Genomic DNA, 23175 nt, shown 5'->3' with positions numbered 1-23175 from the left:
CAATAGGAGAATTGAGTTCCTAATTGACCTTCATTTCTGGAGCAGAGCGCAGAAATATAACTGCTGAATGAAGGCTCTAGGAAAGGACCGTGATCCTTGGTATACAATTTTTAAGGTAGATTATTGGAGAATGTATCAGTCCTTCTTCTGTTAGGATCAGAGTTTAGGATCTAAGCCTTAGGGTTACAACTGTATGCTATGGTGGAAACTGGACCTCCAGCCTTGTTCTATCCCCTCAGTATTTTATATAGGTATTTGCTAAAGCTTCTCTCAACAGAGCACTAGCCACCTTTCTGAGGAACCTCCCTGCTTTCTCATCCTAGTTTACTTTTTGTCTCTCACACTAAGGTGGCCATTTATAGCAGAGAGCAAATGTTGCCTTAGTCCACTTGTAATCATAATCCCATGTTCCTCTTAACAAAGTATCTAGTCATTAGTTCTAAAGAAGGTGGTCAGTAGGACATCATTCTGTGTTCCACATCAAATTTTTTGTCTCAGTTTTGTCACAGACTCATTCAAGAGCATTTCACCCTGATGATAGAGTTGGAGAGGCTCTATCAACTATATATATCTAAAATAAATTGATGAACAATTTATTTTGAATATATAGATATGACAGATTGGTTTTTATAACCTGAAAACTTTAATTAAAAAAAGCAATTGCTAGCATTTCACATACGAAATCTCCCTTAAAAATTCAGATTTCTGGCTTCTTTCAAAAAATTAAAAGATTTTGCCTCATTGAGCTTGTGTTTCTTCTTGGCAGCAGTCAGAGGGAGGTCAGTGTTGCCTGTCTCCTTTAGACAGGTATTCTTCAGTTTCCACATTTCCCTGACCCAGCAGTCACTTGTATTACTTGCCTAGCTCCTGTGGTCATTTGAGTCTGCACCTTTTGTTTTAGACACCCACTGCAGGAATAGCTGCTGACATATTGTTCTTATCGTGTCTGTCTAATCTAAAGATACAAAAATGGAACAGATTAACAGTTATAACAATATTGTTTCTAACATTTTTTTTTTCAGTTTTTGCTGCAGACATGGAAATTTGCTAGAAGTATTAATATAAGTTGTTGAAGGGAAAGTATCTTATTTCCATATGAACTGAGTTGCTTGTTCAAAATCTTTGCTGCTTTGGGCAGGGGCAGGGTTAGTGAGGACATATCCTGCTGCTTCTGTCCGCACATGAAACATTTTACACAATTTTGATTCCAGGTGGAGTACTTGAGAAATAATGAGAATATTGCTTAGAAGGAATGGTGTCTGTCTTGAACGGACACAAAGAAATGTGTAGTAACTGACTTGAGAATAAACAGACTCTTTAAAAGTTTGTTTTATCATGAGGGACGACATCGTGAGAGAGCAGTTTAGTGGAGTCCTACAAAGCACCGGCCCTGACTGACCCCGGATTCAGAGGCTGCTCACCTTCCTAGAATGTTTATACCTGGAGGGAGTAGGGGAAAATGAAGACGCATGCCAGAAACTGAATCAAAAGTGGTCATGTTTCTGTTGCTTTCCTGAAAATCTGAAGAGTTTTTATGTGAGGTCTTGATACTTTGTTTTATATTTATTTTGACTTCTAAATTGAGACAAGATATTAAAAGCATATGCTATAGAGTGAGCATCTGAGGAAATATTCTAATTTTGGTAGATGAATGTAAAGCTGTTTTCTGGAGAGCATTAAGAGTAGGGTGAGTTTGGAGTTCCTATTGTGGCTTAGCAGTTAATGAACCTGACTAGGATCCATAAGGATGTGGGTTTGATCCCTGGCCTCACTCAGTGGGTTAAAGATTCGGCGTGACTGTGAGCTGTGGTGTAGATCACAGATGCGGCTCAGATCCCAAGTTGCTGTGGCTGTGATGTAGGCTGGCAGCTACAGCTCTGATTCGACCTGTAGCCTGGGAATCTCCATATGCCAGGGGGGTGGCCCTAAAAAGGAAAAAAAAAGAGTAGGGTGAGTGTGGAGCAGTAAATGAGAGAGAGAGAAAATAGGGGGCAGGGAGAGAAAGAGAAGGAGAGAATGTGTGAGTGTGTGCGTATTGTGTAGAACTGTAGAGTTTCAGGGAAGAATTGAGACTGAATTGGAAATAATGCACGGCGGCACGTGTGAGTTGTAACTGACTCTAGAGTTGAAATGCAAAGCCTTCTCTTGCTACTTGTTCTGCACATCTCTCCTGGCTGCTACTTACATGTACGTATTTTTTGAGTCTTTTAAAGAGTTTTAAGGTAGAGTAATTGATCAAAACATTAACAATAACTCAAAAGTTGGGACAAATCACAGTTTCAATGACTTTTATTTTATTTTTTTTTCCTTTTTAGGGCTGCACTAGTGGCATATGGAAATTCCCAGGCTAGGGGTCAAATCAGAGCTGGAGCCATTAGCCTACGCCACAGCTGCACAGCAATGTGGGATCCAAGCCATGTCTATGACCCATACCACAGCTCATGGCAACGACGAATCCTTAACCCACTGAGCGAGTCCAAGGATGGAACCCGAATCCTCATGGGTCTTAGTTGGGTTCGTTAACTGCTGAGCCATGAAGGGAACTCCTCAATGACTTTTAGAAAACTGTTGATATGAATGTGGAGTGTCTGGCATCTGAAAGGCAAATGGGGCAGAGCTGCTAGCAGATTGTAGACAGTTCATTTCCAAAGTCATGCAGTTATTTCAGTGTTGGCTGGAGTCTGCAAGTGCTGCAGTGAAGTATCCGTTTCCTTTTTATCTTCGACTTATAACAAACCAAACAAAAATTACACTACGTTTTGCAGACATCAGTTGCCTTTCATGATGAAATCAAAGATGTTTAATTTGAGCTCTTAATATGCAAATTTTATTTATAAAAAATTTAAATGATTATATTCCTGTAAAATACTTTTATTCATAACTTGAAGATAAAAATATGCTATTTAGTTAGTCGAAAGACAATCTAAAGTAACACATTAATGGTAAACAATGTACTACAATGTATGTCAGCCTGGTCTTTGCATTTCTATACTAAATATTAAGGGGGATAAACTTTAATTCATATGTTTACAAGCTAATCTTTAATTGAAATAGTTGTTAATCTCAGTGTGGGAACTTGAATATTCTATGATTTAAAATCAGATCTAAAGTTGTTAAATACTATACCACTATTGGTTTTGAGTGAGCAAAACGGAATTCAGAGTAGTAGTTACATGTATAATGTACTTTGTAGTCATAACTTCATCTTTACTATTGTATAGCTAAAGATTAATCTTTTTGACATGACTTACAGAAGGTGTTCTTTAGTAGAGCTCATGCAGAGCTATTTGACACTTTGAAAGAAAGTGCTTCTCTTGGTGGGAAAGACATCCATCCATTTCACTGAGCTCGCTTTCATGTGGAACCAAAGTAATTAGATGTCTGGCTTTAGTAGTATAGTATTAAGTCTTATCTTGAGGACACCTAAGGTTTATGTAATACCCAGGCATCAATCAATTAGACTCAGAAAAAAACAAGTCAATTTTATGAGTCTGCATGAGTCAGGCATTTGATTATCCTGAGAAAACGGGGTCTGGTTCTTTTCAGTGAAGCTTTCCTTCTGCAGTCGATTAACTGTTGACTCTTGTTCTATTGACCCTCACTAATTTTGTTGCATGATCTGTCATTCCTTATCTGGACTGAGAGGGAGATCCCTCTGTAAATATCAACAACTGATGAGGTTAAGAGAGGGCGCCATCTGTTCTGGAATGGATTTTCATAGTGTGTGTCTGTGGAGAGTGATTCTTGAGCCTGCAGCCTAATACATTTTCTAAGACCAGATTACGAATTATAGCTCTTTCTTGTACACATAAAACAATTATTGGTCAACCAGCACCAATATAGATATTTATAAATTAGAAGTTGACTTTGTCTTTATTCTTTTATTTTTTTACATTATATTTGTACTAATGTAAAATCATGCCTTTATATGGAAATAGAGTTTAGAGACTCAAATAAATTGCCAACTAAGGATTAGCTGGTGCAGTTTCATTTTACTCTCACTTTTTTTTAAATAAAAAAATTTAGTGGCTTGTTTAAAACAACAACTTTGGATCTAATCCTTTAATTAGTATAGACAGTAAACTCACTTAAAATCTCTGCTGCTGGTTTTATGTTCTTTGTTAGATATAATTTGGATCTCTATATCCATTCTCCCGAGCCTCTAAAATTTTTTTGTTTTATATCATATTTCTATAATAAATGTAAGAAAATTTTTTCTAAAATCTAGTTGAATTATATAAGTTACATATTAGACACAGAATGTGGAATTTGCTGGAGTAAACTTATTGCTGAATGAGCTGTCCAGAGTGGCATATGATCATCACTGCTGAATATTTCTCCTCGACTGGATTTCTTGTCACCTCAGGTCAAACTGAAATGTGACATTTACAAACCATGAAGCATTATATCCAAATAAGTTGGACATTCTAGAAAGGAGAGATAGTGTAGGCTTAAGAGTGCAGACTGCCCCACATAATATTTGTAAAATGGAGATACCAAGAATTTATTTAGTTCTTATCTGAGCCTGAAGAACTTCATTTTTTGCTTCTCTCCAACACCTGCCTGTACTCTTACTGGGTAAAATCATGAGCAGATTCCTGAACATCCTGTCTTATTCCTCATCTTTACTCCATCGTTGTTTCCTCTACCCCCTAGAAACTTTTTCCTCTTAGTCTACGTGGTCTTCTCTTCAAGACAAATTTCGTGCTTTTTTTTTTTTCCTGTGAAACCTCTGACTAGGGTAAAGAACTCCTTCCTTTGTGCCACTACTGATCAAATATTACAGTCTTTGTCACACTGTGTAATTATTTTGCTGACATGCAAGTCTCATTTTTAAGATTGTAAAATCCATGTACTCAATAAACCTTGAGTGAATGCTATTTATCATGCCTTGAATGTGCTGAATCCCTTATCAGTTGGTGCATAAATCCCTAGATTTATGGATGAAAGCAACTCTGACTTGTCTGCACAATTTTTCTGGTGGTCTCCCATGAGCTCATTCGTGGGGTTACCATTGGCAGGCAGCTTGACTGGGCTACAGGATCTCATATGGCCTTACTCATGTGCTGGTGTTTCAGCTGGAATAGTGGGAATGACCGATCTTCTCTTTGTGATCTTTCATCTGGCCTCTGTTGCATGATGGTAATGAATGGGTGCTTGCTTCTAAAGCCTCCGTAGTATCATACTTGCTGATAACTCCCTTGACCAAAGCAGGTCACATGGCTGAGCTCAGAGCTGGTGTGGGAAAGGACCATACAAAGGCCTGGATGCTAGCACACATGGTTCATTGGAGGTCACTAATGTAATAATCCAGCCTGTGTATTACTTTCATTATCTAACTGTTAAAGAACTTTTGTTCAAAATTCCCTTTCATCATTTTTCTCCTCTAAAAAGCCTTCTATCCCCCTACCCCCCACCCCAAGCTCTTCTTTCATGTTTCTATTGCATATCATCTCGGTTCTCTCCCTCTGGGAGTAGCAGTGAGGTGCTCATCCAGAACTTGGACAACATATTCATTTAAACGTCACCTTGTTCCAAAAATATTTAAGGCATCAACTTGGAAATAAAGGACATAGGGTCACCCTGGAAACTTTAACTGTATAACGTATAATATTTAACACATATTGTTTCCTGGGTCAAATCAGTCCATTCTGAAGGTATTAATATAGCTAAAATAAATATACTGTTTTTCAAATTGCAATTTTGAAAAGATAAAAGCAAAAGAATCCCATACTCTGTGCTGATAAGGATTCAGGGAGAAGGGCACTCTTGCATGCTGTAGGATTGAAACTGTAATTGTTCTGTAAAGCAGTTTGGCAGTCTGTATTGAGACCTTAAAAAGTTCATTTTGAGTCAAAGCCAGTGGTTCCAATTCTAGAAAATCATTCTAAGAGAATAATCAGAGACACTTTTTTTTTTTGCAAAGATATTTATTGATGCATTACTTATGCAGAGAAAAGAGAAAAAATCCAAAAAGGGAAATTATAACATTATGGAGCAGTTATGTAATGAAATATAATGCAACCAACAAGAAGTGGTCTATGGGAAGAAATTGTTAGAACTTTGGAAATGGCTCACAGCATAAAATGTGATTCAAAGTTATACAGAGGATTAATTCTCAGCCTGTCTCACTCATATAGAGATGGAGTCCTCATGGTGGCATAGCCTGAAGTCATCATATATATGATGCATTCAAGTGGTTTTGACTCTAAAATTATCTAAACATTTTTCTGAGTATAACCATGGGTGAGACTATGTAAGTAGATCTGACTTCAGAAGCAGAATGATCATGCTTTGCCATCACAAAATCTCTGTTCCTAATTGTCACCATAATGCAAGTTTTACTGAAAACTAGTTAGTTAGAATTCCAGGTTTTGCATTAGAGTTGGTAAGCTCAGTTAATATAAATCAGTGTTACAGAAATAGAATCATGCTCAATGTGCTGACAAAATCAGAATTCTGAGCTTTCCAGGGAGTAGGCCAGACCATGTACATGGAAATTTACCAAGGTAAGTCCATCCTGAGAAGGCTTTTGGCAGATTGCCATGTGACCTGTTTTGTTAACACTCACACCTGAATATATCTTAATTTTCCTTAATATTCTACATCATTTACTTAAACTTTGTAGAACCTTGTTTGTTTTCTTGTGTTGCTTACCAGAAAGAGGAACCTTTGAAATAAGATATTTCTTTTCATTTTTGCATATACTTAGCACCTATCATAGTATCTGGCATAAATTATGTATTTAATTAATGTTTACTGAATGAAAACAAAGAGATTAATTGAGGTTAATGGCCAGACATAGTTAACCACATGTACAAGGGCCAATATAGATAGATTTTGGGACATCCACTCTTTTGAATGATTTATACCTTACTTTACATATGTTAACCTAATAATCAAATAACCTGATTTATAAACTACTATTCTGTCTTCTTCTCATCCCCTGTACAGTTTTCTGTGTGAGCACTGTTGCAGTGCTATTACAGGTGCTATTTAAGGAAGTGATAGACTGTAAATGCTATCACAGTTCTAATCGGACATAGCATCACTTGCAAGAAATGGCAGGACTGGGTGGATGTAATCCAGCGTAGCTAAGGTAAGAAATCAGTCTACCTACAGATGAAGCTTATGCCTGTCCCAGTGACATTTTATTTTGTTGTTTTAAAAGTCTACTCTTCCATAAAAAATCTGCAAAATGAATGCACTAAGGGCTCAAGAATCAGGAGAACACTGGCATTTTCACTCTTCTCCATAAAACACATTGAAAGAGGAGTGGAAGAAAGGTAAATACCTGTGACCTCCTTTCAGTAGGCCTCTGCTGAAGTCGTTTGGCATGCAATGAGGCCTGAAGTGAAGGGTCCTTCGGGAGGCTCCTCAGATTTCCCCTCATCCAAAGGGATTTCTTTTTTTTTTTTTTTTTGTCTTTTGTCTTTTTGTTGTTGCTATTTCTTGGGCCGCTCCCGCGGCATATGGAGGTTCCCAGGCTAGGGGTTGAATCAGAGCTGTAGCCACCGGCCTACGCCAGAGCCACAGCAACGCGGGATCCGAGCCGCGTCTGCAGCCTACACCACAGTTCACGGCAACGCCGGATCGTTAACCCACTGAGCAAGGGCAGGGACCGAACCCGCAACCTCATGGTTCCTAGTCGGATTCGTTAACCACTGCACCACGACGGGAACTCCCCGGGATTTCTTTTTTACTCTCAGTAACTCTTGTGCTCTCAGGAGGAAAACAGCTAATGAGCTTAGATATGAACAATGGGTTCCTCATGGATCGTTCAAATTTCTCAAATTTCATTTGCACAAAACTGCCGAATGACATTTCCTCAGCTCCAACTACTGTCCATACCTCTGCGGAATGTGGGCAGAGTGGCAAGGTCAGCCCCACAATGAGAAGGCTTTCTTGGTTTCAATAGGCACTTTATGCCCATTCAACAAGAAACACTTTGAAGGCTCTCTCTCTCCATCTCAGGGCATGTGAGCACTGCTGTGCAGAGAGAAAGAGCCAGACTGGGTTGAGCCAAGGGAAATTAGGCTAACCTTGCCAAGGAATCCCAGAGCCGGCTCCGAGGTTGGTAGGGGCAGAGGGTGACTTGGGTTTAACGCTAACAACCTAATAGGTGGTCGGTTTATTGTAACCCTTTGTGCTAGACTCACACTGGTGGACACAACCATGTCTGAAATACATTTGACTATTTTACTCACAGGCACTTTTTAAATTTTTATTGTTTTGCTTGTTTTGGATTAGGGCCCTATTTCCCTTTTAAACCATTTCTATGTATTTTACACACAACTTAATATTCTTTAGGCCAAATGTAATAATTATCTTTGAGAATATTCCCTAAGAGGAATTTTTGAAGTATCTACCATTTCAAACCCACTGTTTTCAGTCATTGCAATTTTCAGGGGAAGTTTTTATTCTAGGGGAAATGTTTCATCATAGACTTCAGTGAAAAGAGTTAATAAAAATTTCAGAAAAAATTAAGAAAACTTCAGTGAGAAAAACACTGGAGAAAAGTCAGTGAAAAAAAATCTTGATTTCGGGGTTGTAAGAAAGTAAGAAGAAATATTCCATTGCATATTAGATTATAGCTGCAAAAGCTGGAAGGCCTATGAACAGATAGAATTTGTAATTCCTGAGGTTTATCACAAGAATAATAATAAAAAAAAAAACAGGATCTAGAGAAAAAGGGAAAAGTATTAACTGATGCATAGTCATATTGATTCTATAAGTATATGTTTCCCTAGGGTAGCATCTCATTTATAGAAAATTACAGCTAGTGATTTTAGTGGCTATTAACAGAAAACCAACACACATGGGCTTAAGGAAAAGGTGAATTTAATGGCTGTCAAAAGTGAAAGGCATAAATAAGCGTTGTTTGATGAAGGGGCTCAGATGGTGTCACCAGGACTCCATTTTTCTCCTTCTCTCCATTTCTGCCTCCTCTAGATCGTCTTCCCTCTGTGGGCAGCAGCATTGCTGCACCTGATCCAGCCTTAGATCTTCATGACCCTCTGCCTCTTTTCCAGGTGATCCTGGAAAGCCCCTGGGATTCATTCTGATTGCCCTGATTTAGGTCACATGCCCACCCCTGAACCCTGACTGTGAAATAGGGAAGTACTACGGGCACTGGATGCCTTAAACATGGGTCATTGACTTGCCCCAGGGCCTGAGGAGCCCTGAGCAGGCCAGTGGTTTGAAAGAGAGCCAAGGGGTAAGTTAAATGAAAATCAAGGGTGTAAGAAGGGGTAATGAAAGCTGGCAAGGCAACGAGCAATGTCTACTGCATCTGCCAAATGTATCTTATTTAAAAACATATAGTTTTCTTCAATAATTTGTTGAAAAAAGAAATAATATTTTGTAAAAGCCCTACCTATGTGAATAAAATTTACTGTTTTTTAGCGCTTGATAGATTTTCAGATTTCTATGCTGAATTGTTTGGGGTTCGTCATATTTAATTTCTTCCCCTTATGGTCTTTTCTAAAAATGTTTATTGAGAAGGAGCAGACTGAATAGGAATTTATATCCTTTATATCCTGTCTCCTTCCCGTCTCAGTCCTGGGATCCCAGTGAATCTCTCACAAATAGCACTCCACGTTCTAGTGTGTCTTTTGATGCACCCACTTGGGTGGGGTGCAGTGCACTTCTTTCAGATGGATTGTGGATTACTCTCTATAAGAGTAATGCCTAAGGGAGTGTAACCAGGTCAAGGTCAGATCTAGGCAGGTGAAGTGGAATAAGACACTTATCTCGGCGCCCAGGCCACCTTATTTACTCAGGAGCTCCAGGTCCTCACACTTAACTTTTGGCTTTAGATGTGAGAGACCATCTCAGATAGGTCAGCTTGGTGAACCTCTAACCTGTTATCTGTGGAATCTTTTTGTATCATGTTATTTCTGCAACAAATTCTCTTTCTTTACGTTCTGAAAGATGCTTGAGTCTCATTCATGTTTGAGTTTATGTAGCACATTAACCCTTTTCACATTTTTTTCCCCTAGCACAACACCTTGCCAGTGATGACTTGCCTCTCATCAGTCCAAGCCTTGAGGACTCAGTGGCTGTTTAAGCTTTCTTAACTCTGCTACATCTAGGGATGCAAGTATGATGTTCAATAATTTCAGTTACTAGGACACCAGTATAGGACGCAGATAGTAAAAGGTGTGAAGCTTAATTGATAGTAAGCATTCCTAAAATTATTTAGTGCCATTGTCTTTTCCTCATGACTTTGTCTTAATCATAAACTTTAACATTCTGAAGTCCTCAAGGATTTTGAGACAACTAGAGTTTTTCCTGTGCAGATGATCCTTGTTTGTTAAGCTATCTTAGTTTTGGTATTTCTTTAGTTCTGACAGCTGTCACTTCAGAGAACTATCAGTCGTTGCTTTTGGGAGACCACTGAGCTTCTAAGATAAGGAGAACTGAAATGATTCACAGGTAATTCAAATGGATGCATTTAATGTACTCAGTTTGAAGCGTTTATTTTGGCTTCCTTGGTGTCTCTCCTCTCCCTCTTTTTTTTTTTTTTTTTTTTTTTTTTTTTACAGTTTTTTCTTGGGTTCTGGGTATGAAAAAAAATGTAAGAAGAAATTGAGTCTTTGCATTTTGCAAAAGGCCAATGTCTAATTTTTATTTTGAAGGACCTCAGATAAAACCGTTTAATCCTAACAACTCCATGCTTTATAAATGAACAAAATGGTTTTCTTTCAGCTATTCTGTTAATAATATTTTCAAATGATGAAAAAAACCCTCACTGAGTGAATACATGTTCATTTTGCTGTTGCCAAAGAGACGTGAAATAAAGCAGTAATGGGTGGGCCTCAGCTGAACCATGATGTGGATGAGGTTTTCCCCAGGGGCCTCACACATTCCCCTCTCTTGCCCTTTCTCCTATTTCCTGGGCCTCATTCTCCACCTGTCCTTGCTTCCAGATATGTAAGGCTCTCAGGCAGCTCTGCAGTCAGGGATTCTCCCAGCTCTGCCTGCCAAGGCCCTCCAGCCTCAGGCAGTGCATCACGCCGGAGTTTGGTCTTCCAACCAGTCATCTAAACTAAACAAAAACAGACACCTAATCTTACACACTGGATCCCAACTAGCTGCCGCTGCTGGAAGTGAGTGCCACTCTTGGAACTCAGTCTTATTATGGTATTGGTGCACTGTTAATGCTTAATATATTATTTCTCCCAAGGTTGCTGGCATTTTGATAAGCAACTCCTAATGGCCATTTGCATTTAAGGCAAAGGAATGATTATCCTAAATTGGGAATTTCAGGCATGTTTATGGTCTAGTTGGTCTAAGAAGGGGGCAGCTTCTGTGTTTTCTCTGGGGCAGACAAATCCCCTTCTTTCCTGACTTTCTTCATATCTTGCTTCTTCAGTAGAGTGTTTGAGAAATCCTCCCTCATAGCCAGGCTGTCAGGGGCTTACATTTCTCCTGTGAGGTCCCAGGTTTGGCCGGTTTGCAGCCATTCCCACCAGTTCTAGGAGGGACCCTCCTTGGATACAGCCCTAATCCAGATTTGGTCCTCCTACCATCTCCATACCACTTGGCCCTTCTGGGGCCACATTCCTTCTGCCTTGTGATAGAACTCTGTTGCCTTCCATCTGGCATTGCTCCTGAATGCTATATCTGTAATATGAACATACTCTGTGACTATTAACAAATCCTTGGTGTTGCTGATTCTTCTCCCAGGTTTTCTTATTTTTCTACTCCTTTTCTCTCTAGCTCTGGTTCTCTGTCTCTCACTGTCCTGCATTGTCAACTCTGCCCTGTAGATACTGTTACCAACAGTGGAGTTACAATACAGAGCCTGGTAAGTACATGACACAAAACACTTGTTAGTAAAGGAAGATTCATGATTTGAACCTTGGTTGTCTTGCAGAGTGACCTCATTTCACTCTATCACAGATGCATAACCCTTCCTCCCCTCACCCACGGTCTTCATTTTTCTAAGATGAAAAATGTCAGCCCTCCTAGGATAGGATTACTAGATTCTTCGTCATTCTGACCATTTTCTTATAGGAAAATCCACTTTGTCAATGTCTCACTGAAAATTTGGTGTCTAAAAAGGAACAAAATATAGGCAGCATGAGAGTTCACTTAAGTGTTTTATCATCCAGCCCACATTTCTCCATCTTGTACACACAGATATCATGGGAGACTTTATAAAAATGCCTTGCTGAAATCTTTGCATGGATTTACCATGTTGAAAAGGAAATTGGGTTATTTGATATAAAACATACACACAAACACATGAGCACACATGGGACAACATTTACACATTACAACTTAAATGTGTAAAAAAATAGTATTCTTTATTTTCCACAAGGGATCTCAACTTGTCCTCTATCCCATATTCCATTTGGGAGTGGAAAAATAAATCTAAAACTTACCTGTTTTTAGTGTCTTGGTAACTCAGTCTCTTCTGTCTTTAAATAGTCTGTGTTAGGTGAGCTCAGTGTCTTTTGGATAAATATTTATTCAAATTCAGAATTTGAACTTCTTACCAGAAAGAGCTATTTCTCTCCTTTCAAAGATTTGCCCCTCTACCTCCTGTTCCTTAGGATGTTATATGGGTATCAGCGAGGGGGGCCTCAAGGACGTCAGTGTAGGGTAAATAGTCTTTGTGCTGTTGTTGGTGTTTTCTCTGGTCATTGTGGATATATTCCTTATCTCTTGATCATTCAAAGTCCTGCTGGCATCTGCTGATGGAGTCTATGGAAGGGCTCAGTGTAAAACATCTATCTGCTATAAACTGTAGCCCCTTTTCTCACTCTGAAGGGCCCAGGTAAAATGTACAGGAGATAGACAAGCTGACAGTGAAATGGTAAGTATGTGGGGTTAAGGATGGGCAGTGAGTTTCAGGTTGTTGACATGGCAAGCCTTGGGAGCTGTGGCTCAGGCTGCAGGAAGAGCTATTGCTAAAGCTAGCCCCAGATCCTGTGGTCCATTTTAGCTAAGAGTTTAGGGGCTAGGAGCAAGTAGTATATAGGAGTGCTTCTGTAAATCTGTGATCTCAATGTGGGACTCTGTTTCCAGTCTCTAGCTTCAGAAATGCGAGGATTTCCATGCAAGTGGTCCTGTGCAAGCTTTCTTTATGAGAACAAACCAACTGTTGTCATCACAGAAACAGGGGCAGAGTGGACAGAGCATAGGCTTGGATACAGAGCTGGGTTTACTCCTACTGACTTTCTCTTGACCTTGGAAAAGTTACTGGACTTTTCTGAAACCCTGTACAACGGGCATAATAAATGCCTATCTGATTAAAGAAAAAGTGTTCATCAATAAATGAAAGCTGTAATTGTACATCATAACAATATCTTCTCAGCACAAACACTGTTTTTCTAACATTCTGAGATCAGAGCTTGCTTCTTTCACCACTGGTTGGCTTCATTAAGTATGACATTTCCCCCCAGTGCAACCATTTTTCTTTGAGACAAATGCCTTTTTTTTCCCCTCAGAGGAATGTGTTTCTCCCTCTTCCTGACAGAGCCCGGAGGATCCCTATGAACATCCTTCCGCTCTCCCGCCTTGGGAATCCTAGACCACACTGGCCCCGTATCACTGCCATCATTACTCTGCCCAGGGAGGCCTGGTAGAAACTCCCTTCGTGATTTGTTGACGTCAATTCTGAGGATGTACAAGGTGGATTAAGAAAAGGCCTCTGATAGTTTTTACTTTTCAGGGAGCCAAATGTTTTTCTAATTAGAAGGAAAAGGATTTAGCACAGGCAGGCCAGGCCCACAGCTTTGTCAAGGAAGAGACAACAAAACTCTCATTTTTCCCCCAGGCCCTCTTGTCTTTCCCATTGGGCCTCACCTTCTTGTCATGCTTTAAGCCTTTAAGTTTCCTTCTGGAAACTTCTCGGCCAGGGCACTACTCTGTTCTGTATCCAGACTGTGACTGAGGATGAGGCAGGCAAGAAGAGCCTGTTTGTGAAGAGCAAGACCGGTTCTATTCTTGTGGTTGTGTAGGTGGCCTTTCCCCATCATGTTCTGGGTGCCTCCTCTATTTATTTACTTAATCTAATTCCTGCAGCAAGAGTTACAAAACACAAGTGCATCTCCTTTTCCAACCAGTATTTGACCCCTAAAATATTCTCATGAGGAGCCCAGCAAACTTGTGCCAAACCTGAGGTTCTTTCGTCCTTATCAGGGGAAGTGGCTCCAGATAATCATGTACATCATGTCTTCTCCAGTGACTGCCCATTGCCTGGCTATCTGTGGAGCATGGGGAGAGCTGTGGCCAAGTGGAAGCTTGGTGGTACCATCATATCTCTCTTGCTGACAGAATTCTCAAGCTTTTGGAGCCAAGAAGTGGAGTTAGGTGTGATCCTGGTCTTCCCAGTTTGACTAAACTGGCCTCAAAGAAGCAATTGCAGTTTTAAAAGTAAGTTCAAGGGCATCTTGGCCTGGGCTCTCTGTAATCTATAAATATCTCTAGAATTCTCTGCAGGTATGTTTTTCTAGGAGTCCATAATTCTACAGTACACTTACTCACTGGCTTGGGGAAAATGAAGCCAACGTGTGACTAGGGGCATGCAATAGAATCAGATGACCAGAAGGTGGCACTAGTAGTATTTAGAAAGTTGCCTCTGCAGTGCATTAGGTAACTAATGCAGTGCTTGCTTCCGTCCAACTGGCTAAAAGGGACACAACCGTGTTTTGTTAACACCATGTTACACAGAGCTTTTTTGGTGGATTTCTGTTTTTACCCAAACCATTATGGCCTACTTTCCTGCCGTGTTAGGAGTGTTACTTACAATGAATTCAAAGACCGGAAGGTTTTGTTTGTTGAAATTTGCTCTATGTGTTTATGCTTTCTATTCTTTGAAGCTTTGACAAAAACAGCCCCCAGTTCTCTGGGAAGTAAGAGAACCCATTTGTTTAGCAACTGTTCACTCTCATTGGAAATGTTCCAGGGGTCTAGATGCAAGGTTGTTATTGTCTGTCCTGTCAAGCATTTTGCTGTCAAGGCTTTTAATATTCTTTTTGTGAGTTTAATGTAAAAAGGCACCAAGTTAATGCTGCCTTTACATGACTAATAGACTGCTTCATGAATAAGTAACTCTGTCTATATATTTTTAATAGGAAAAGAACTTACTTGAAAGAAACTTGAAAGCCACCGAGAAACTTGGGAGAAACTCGACCAGAAGCCTCCCTGACTATTACTTTGTTTAGCAGAGTAAGGTTTTTCAGAGAAAGTAGTTGGCAGCAGTCCTGGTAATGGCAACAGAGAAGCCTCTCCTATTATCCACTTGCTCTGAGCCTTGGGGAACAAGGAACTGTCAGTCATGAGAAGAGGTACAGCAGAGGTTGCAAACTTCTGTAATGATCCAAATAGTGAATATTTTAGGCTTTGTGGGCCATTAGGTCTCAGTTGCTGCTGCTCCACTTAGCTTGAAAGCAACTATCAATGGTATATAATTGAGTGGGTGTGGCTTTGTTCCAATAAGACTTTATATACAAAAACAGATGGTAGACTGGATTTGGCAGATGATATTCACCAGTGGCCCATAGTTTGCAGACCCCTGAACTAGGGAAAGGGAAACTTAACTTTTCATAAACTTAGCTTTTCATTCTCTGTTGTGGACATTTCCTTTTTGATCCTCTTGTTTTGCTAGGGTAGCAGCTACATGTTGTCCAGATGCATTTGGCCTTGACCTCATAGATTTTCAACTCTTGCAGGAACAAAAGGGGAAGAGCAGGTTCTGTTTCTTTGGCTACTGCAAGTAGGATAAATCACTGGCAAAGCAGTGGGCAGTGACCCTTTGTTTTATCTCCTCCTCCGTTCTCAAAAGTGAGGGTTGTATTCGGTTAAGTGGATTCAGGATAATCTAGTGGCATCATATTTGGCCAATACTCATCCTTTAAGATAGGGGTTGGCACAAGACAGTTGCTTGGCCAAATCTGCCCCCCACTTGTGGTAAATACAGTTTTACTGGGACACAGCCATGCTCATTTGCTTACACATCATCCATTCCTGCTTTTGCTTTAAAATGACAGTTAAGTAGTTTCTACAGAGACTTTACAACCTACAGAGATTAAGATAATAACTATCTGGCCCTCTATAAAAAAGTTTGCAGACCTTTACTCTAGAATAGTATTTTTCAGACTCGTGATAGGAAACTAGCTTTTCTTTTCTTTTTAAAAATCCGTCAATCCGTCATGATGACATTGTCATCATCTGTCCATGACTGGCAGCAACTTGTCCCACATGTAACTAACCGCACATGTGCTGAAATACCACACTGGTTCATTCATTTTGACAGATGTGAGTCCATTGCTTCTTGGATGTGGCCACATGTCAGTGTCAATGTCAATATCAAAGGACTATGAAAGTTTTAAATACTTACATCCAATTTCTGTACTCGTCTAGTAGTGGCCAGGAACAGGCAGGCTGCAAAGCAGCAACATGCTTCTAGGGCAGTGCTACTCGAAGTGCATCAACCATAACTTCACTTGAATATCTTGTTAAAGTTCAGATTCTGATTCATTCGGTAAGTCTAGGGTAGAGCTTATCATTCAGAATTTCTAACAAACTTCTGGATGATATCGATGCTACTTGTTCACAGACTATTCTTTGAGAGGCACTGCTGTAGAGGTATTTCTAAAGCAGTCAAATTAGACATCACTTATAGCCTCTACTCACAGAATGGTGCTGATTCTATTTGACTGAGGGGGACTGTGTTAACTAGAGAAGTGAAGCAATTTGCATTTGCAACCAAGAATGGAATGCAGTTGCCATTAACCAAGGGATACCTAAGAAATGTGGACACTCTTGTCCTACCTCATAAATAATATTTTAACCTGAAATCAGCTTATTTTAATCTGACACCAACTTGCTTGAAACCACATCAGTAGTGGTAGTGATTTTAGCTTATTAAACATGCATCGATCATATGAGAAATACAAATTGCTCTTTACGTCTCCCCCTTCCCACCTCACTTCCTTAGTTTCCTTCTTCCTCTAATGTTATTCTGTTATATCAATGTCTTCAGATCTTCATTTGGCACTGCAAGAAATTGGGAAAGAACATATCAAACAGACCATAAAATCCTTTTTACAATCTTGTAATAATGTGCAAAAAATTTACTTAATTTACTGTGTTATTTGGGGGCACTGTTGTAGCCACATATGCCAGTCTTTGGATTTGCATTGAAATTTTTATCACTAGAGTTGGATTTTGCCCCTTTCCTGCCCTCCCTTAGCTGCTGTTTATCAGGAGATTTTTTGTGTAGTTCAGCTGCTGCTTATCAGTTTAAACCATCTGGGCCACTGATAAGAACAGGAAAAGAGGCTAATAAGGGAAGCTTAACTTCTTGGGTTGCTTACCATGAAAAGTTTATTTAGGAGCCAAATCTCCTTTTAAAATCTTCATTCTGTATAGTACATTAAAAAATGCTGATGATGTTTGCTCATCAGTTTTACAACAAACATTGCTTTGTTTTTGTATATGTACTCTTGCTACATAGTTTTTCTTTTTCGGAAATGTTTCCTTTGGAGTTAATTCGTAATGCATCAAACCAAATCATAGCCATGTTCTCCTCTAAGATAAAGTACCAACCTGGGGCAAAGTCTTGTGTATCAAATACTTTGTTAGGCTCTCCCTTCTTATAGTACCTTGGCCTCTCTCTATTGTTTGCCAGAGACAACATTAAAACTCTTCACTGATAATTTGGTCAATGTTGGAGTTATATCACAATGGCATTTGAGATGAGGGATTCTAAACTACTGACAAAGCACAACTGTGTTTTTTTGTGATGCTTTGTGTGTTGAACAAGTTACCCAAGGTGGTGAGGATCAAAACATAACATCCTTGTTGCTTAAAATCAGAATATTTCATTCTTCAAAAATCCAGAAACTTGTCAAGATCAAATACATTTCCATAGGCTAAGATCTTAAATTTAACTAACAAGAGAGAAAAAGAAGGCACCCATTACTCAACACACACACATTTTTTTTTTCTCCTTTCCAGCCATGAAATGTGATCTCCTTCCTTCTGTATGCTCTTGTCATCAGCTGCAGGGCCATCCACCCAAGCCTTCTCCATACATTTCAACCTGTTCCTGTCCTTCCTTCCACTCCCTCCATTCAGATGCTTTCCCTCATCTTGTGTCTTGACCTCTGACACAGCTCCTAAACTGTGTCAACTTCCTAAAGCCTTATTCTTCCTGTGTCCATCTGCCTGGAACTCAAAAGCCCATATATCATTTTTATTTCTGAGACTTATCGTCACCAAAGGGGTGACGTTTCTTCACCTCTGCCTGCTCTGTCAGACCCTCTGTTTTCAGTCTCCTTGCTTCTCCCTTCCCACCTCCCACCACTCCCTGCATTGCCCTTAACACTTTAGTCGTATGGAAATAGGTGTAGTTTTCAGAAACATCATGCTGTTTCACACCTGAGCCTTTGGTCATGGTTTCTCATCTGCCTATAAAATCTCTCCCTGTAGTTTTCAGCCAGAGGCCCTTTGCCCTGCTGGGAGATTGTTGACAATGTCCGCAGACATTTTTGGTTGTCATAACTTGGGGAGGAATGTCTTCTAGCAGGGAGAGATCAGGGATATATGAACAGCCTCCCACAATAAGAATTATCTGGCCTAGATATTTGTAGTGCCCAGGTTGAGAAACCTTGTTCTTCCCCTACCTTTCCAATAGGATAAATTCTGTTTTCCAGTTATGAATATTCCGGTTATGAATATTTCCAGTTATGAATATTCTCTTTTCTAGGAAATTGTCCTTGATCCTTCCTGTCTTAGCCTTGGTAAAGTGCCCTTCCACTGTGTTTTGGAAGTGTTCTCTATGTATACCTGTACTGTCACCTCACAGATGATATATTGTTATAATTTTAATTATAATTTTACTTTGTTTCATTTTTAATAAATGTAATACAGATGCAACAAACAGGCTTTCAGGTAGTGCCAGGATGATGGCTAATTCTCACATTCTTGATTCAGAGCAAAGCCAACAGGTGGCTCAACTACCTCCCCTCAGGCTTAAGATAGAAAAAAATTCAGAAGCCAGCTCAATACCAACCACCCTCCCTCCACAGAGTTAGCACTCAGTGAAGACAGGCTATTCCCCGACTCACATTTCTGTGGAGGAGATGTTTCTTTTTCCAAAGCCAAGTAGATGTCTCGAAAAATTCTTCTTTTTTTTTTTTTTTTTTTAAAGGGAAACCTGTGAAAACGGTGACTGCCATTTTTATTCCTTTTTTGAATGTCCACTTTGCCAAAGAATTAGGGCAATCAGATGAGGAGAGTGAGCTTTTACTAGGGGATGATGTTGAAGCCACCATCTGTCCACACCAGCCACCCAGAGAGCACATACAATGAGCAAGAACAACTACCACCAATGTCAGGTAGGACTGTGACCTGGCCCGGTCAGGAGAGCATTTCTTATTCTTTTCCTGTTACGTCAATCCCACTCTGACAGGGAAGGAAGCAGTGGTGGGTGGAGGGAGGGGATAGGAGAGATGTGAAAGTCAGACCATGAAGCCCAGGTGTCTGTCTCAGGCCAGTCAAGTCAGAGCTGTGTCCTATGCCTGGGGTTAGGGTGGGTAAGAGAGATGAGATTAGAATGAAATGTAATACTGAAGTTTTAAAAATAAGTAGGGCTGAGTCTTAGGAAATAAAAAGATACTGTTTGTATAAGTCAGAGTGTCTGAAAACTTACGGAAGTGGGTCAAGAGGATATTAAGAAAGGCATTACTTATTTAAGACATCTAGGAATAGTTACTGGCAAAAAAGTCATGTTTATATCCTAATGAGTTGACATTCCTAAATAAGCTGGTTATATATATCCATGATAAAAATTTCAAGCAGTACAGAAAAAGATAATAATTATATAATAATGATAGTCTATTTTTCAACACAACATTGAAGGTCCTTGGGTCCTTTATTCTTCTTGGAGGCCATTCTTCACTACAGATGCGTGTCATGAAGTTTGGAGCATCTTGAGTGCCTTCTGCATTGTGGAAGATGCTGTCATTTTTGAAAGCCTACTGCAGGCCTGGGATGTGAGGTGACAGAGAGGTCGGGACCAGTGCCATTCTGTACTGGCGCTCAGAAGGAAAGGGACAAAACTACCTTGCCTGTCCCAGCCCTTGTCCCCTGTCTCCACCAGACCCACACAACTCACTCTAATGTCAATATATAAAGCTCTTTTTTGAAGGGTTGAGTATTCCAAGAAAGACTTGCTAAAGGTATAAATTTTAGTTAACTTAAAAGTTGTCTTATATTCCACAAGGGAAGGCATTTCAAACTTAAGACCTGTGTATCCTGTGCCACTCTTCATGCCACACACACATATACACACACACACACACACACACACGTGTGCACGGGCACACCTCATCTGTGGGTTTCTTGGTCCGAGAAGACAACTCCATTTCTTTCCATGGGAGATTTCTCTCCTAGGTTCCTTTTGGCTTCTCACAATGTGAGGAATGTCTCAGACCGCATGCTTTGGACCTTTGCCTTTCTTCTCTGCCCTTCACAGGCTATGAAGGCAAAGGGGCTGTATCCTCCTGCCCCAGTAAAGCTGATGACCTACCCAATTTGCAGAGCCTAGTATGAAATAATATGGGACATTGTGTCAAAAAAATTCTCAGGAATTTAAAGATGGTGACGACAGGCACTATGTCAAACATCGGGGCCCTTCTGAGCATGGGGCACCATGATGGGGCCTTGCCCTCTGTGAGAACAGGAGCCCAGCCTCTGACTTTACTGGGTCACCTCTGAAGGGAGCAGAACTTTCAAAGCCATGAATTAATTTCCCTCAGATGTCATGTAGTCATGTACATCTCCAGGAAAGAGCATTTCCCTGCTGGCCTGACCCTGGCTCTGCCATCCATGAACAATACGAGACCTGCAATGCTGTGTGGTGTGTGTGACTCTTCACCATCTGCCCAAGCTCGAGAGCAACCCAAAGGGAAGGACCCACACGCTGGCTTTCCCTGCTCCTCTCTTGCTCAGAAAATGCACTGTTAGCAGCTGGTTTACCTTGATTCAATCTACCTCTGTTAGAAGAATGGAGGGAGGCGTTTCTATTCCTTCTCTCTCTCTCTCTCTTTTTTTTTTTTTTTGTAGTAAAATATACATAACACAAAATTAGCCATTAGCCGTCTTAACTACATTTAAGTATCCAGCTCAAGGGCATGAGGGATATTCATACTGTGGTGAAGGCATCACAATTACCCATTTTTAAAACTTTTTCATCATTTCAAGTCTCAGTTCTTTTATTGCGTCTGTTTCCCCAAACCACAAGCCCCTGGATGGCTGAGAACATGACTTACCCTTTTTTGAATTTCTCTGACCTTTCATAATGTAGATACTCAATACACTTACTAAACTGCATTTAAATTCAGTAGCAGGAAAGAGAAAAGAAAGATGTTGTAGTTTTACCCATGGAAATGACAGGAAGCCTATGGTACAGTTAATAGTGCTCGTTCCTCTTATCGATGCCACCACTTCTGTTCCCAGGAAGTAATGCAGATAGGTTATTTCATATATAAGTTGTTATGTCCTTTATGGTTTCCTGATGGCTTTTAATTGTCGAACATCCAGGATTTTCCTATAAATTGAGTAACATGCTGCTAACATAGAAAGCTGTGCCTTAAATCTTTCTGTGAAGGGGAAAAAAAAAAAAAAAAAAAACAACCCAGGGAATAATTAACAACCAAGTGTGTGCTTGCATCTCCTCCTAAATTCTTCCTGGGGTCCAATCCTTCTTCAAATGAACAATAATTCTTTTTGGCCTATTTTTTGGTGAAGGAACAACTTTTTATCTCTTTGAAGACTATTTGGTCAAATGTATCTAAAATATAAATTTAGGAGAGGAGGGCTCAGTCCAGTCAATGGGCTCTACTTACAGGATCACTTCAAGGAATTCAATAAATATTTTTATATGATTACTTAATGTTCAGAGGCTGGAGAGAGGTCTAGCAAATTAGTAACACCAGATGTTGAAGAAATTTCCTGATGGGAGGAAGATGCTTCTTATAGTCTTGGCTTAAAATATTTTGAAATGAAAAGAGAAAAGGTGAAAAGCAGGCAAGTAAAGGGAGAAATGTTGTTATTGCTGAATGGAATTAGTCCAAAAAATTGCTGCTTTCTGATGAATTTAAGCAAATAGATACAGGCTAAAATAAAGTTGCCTGTAGTGTTTTGAAACCCAATTGCTCTGATGTACTACTGTGATATGTATTTCCTGGAAGTGCTTTGGGATGTTAGAAAACATAAGGGAAAATATAATTGTTGGGCCTAAAAGAATTCTCAATTGGAATGTTGTGGGGAGCAGGCTATATTTCTATCCTTCCTCATAAAAGGAGTCATTATTACCTGTTGGCCACTTTTTTGAGACCCACCATTGTCTCTGGGAGTTTATCCTAGTTCTCAGATGTGTGAGGGAAAAAGAAGGAGAACCATTTGTTTATAAGAATCACTCTTTGAATCCATCATAATGAAAAGCATATATGGTGCTTGCTCAGAAATGTCTTAAGTCAGCTCCTGAGTACCATCCCCTTATGGCTTGTTCTAAATTGTGACTATGTCAAGGAAAAATTTGTAATTATGATTGAGGATTTACATGAGGAATTTAATTTTTGTATTGGCTGGAGTAGTTGCTGCAACAAATAAGCCACAACATTTCAGTTGAATAACACAGATGACTTGTTATAATATGGGGACCCAGACACCTACCATTTTGTGGCTCTACTGTCTCCTTGCATCTCAGAGTCCTTTGATGAAGCCAGTAGACGGGGCAAGACCATAAAGAGAAGACACCGTTTCTTATCTAAATTGTCATTAGGTAACACAGAGGGAATATTTCACCTTTAAGATAAAAGATAATACAGATTTGTTTGGCATTCTCCAAATTTTAATTAACCCAAAACTACTATGATAGTTTTTTTTTTTTAATTTACCAAACTTCTGAAAAAACATTGACAAATTTAAATAGAAATATAGCCTCCCTAAGTTAACTAATTAGAGTTGACCCTTGAACGATGCAGGGATTGGGACACTGACCCTCAGGCACTGTTAAAAATTTGCATGTAACTTTATGGGTTCCTGCATACCCACAGTTCTGCATCTATGGATTCAACCAGCTGTGGACAGACTAATACTGTAGTAAGCATTTAGTGAAAGAAATCTGAGTGTAAGTGGACCTGTGCAGTT

General features: G+C 39.8%; 1 protein-coding gene and 1 long non-coding RNA gene across 10 annotated transcripts in view; both read left to right on the top strand.

Moving 5' to 3' along the window:
* DTWD2 (DTW domain containing 2) overlaps nt 1–23175 on the top strand; it is a 1117698-nt gene that overhangs the window by 134375 nt on the left and 960148 nt on the right. The window lies entirely within an intron of this gene.
* LOC106509536 (uncharacterized) lies at nt 1480–21257 on the top strand. Of its 2 annotated transcripts, XR_014838627.1 has the most exons (8): nt 2729–7099; nt 10002–10161; nt 10347–10437; nt 11725–11812; nt 14198–14388; nt 15090–15302; nt 19172–19358; nt 19882–21257. It is a non-coding gene; the product is annotated as an uncharacterized LOC106509536 (long non-coding RNA). The 2 variants fall into 2 exon arrangements; XR_014838628.1 differs by lacking the exons at nt 10002–10161; nt 10347–10437; nt 11725–11812; nt 14198–14388; nt 15090–15302 and having other exon boundaries at nt 1480–7099; nt 19882–20189.

This window comes from Sus scrofa, chromosome 2 (assembly GCF_054392235.1).
Source record: "Sus scrofa isolate SSC_HxYL_T2T_F1_AM1 chromosome 2, Sscrofa_HxYL_maternal_Yorkshire_Landrace_v2.0, whole genome shotgun sequence".
Taxonomy (NCBI): domain Eukaryota; kingdom Metazoa; phylum Chordata; class Mammalia; order Artiodactyla; family Suidae; genus Sus; species Sus scrofa.
This window is presented reverse-complemented; position numbering and strand designations above follow the sequence as displayed.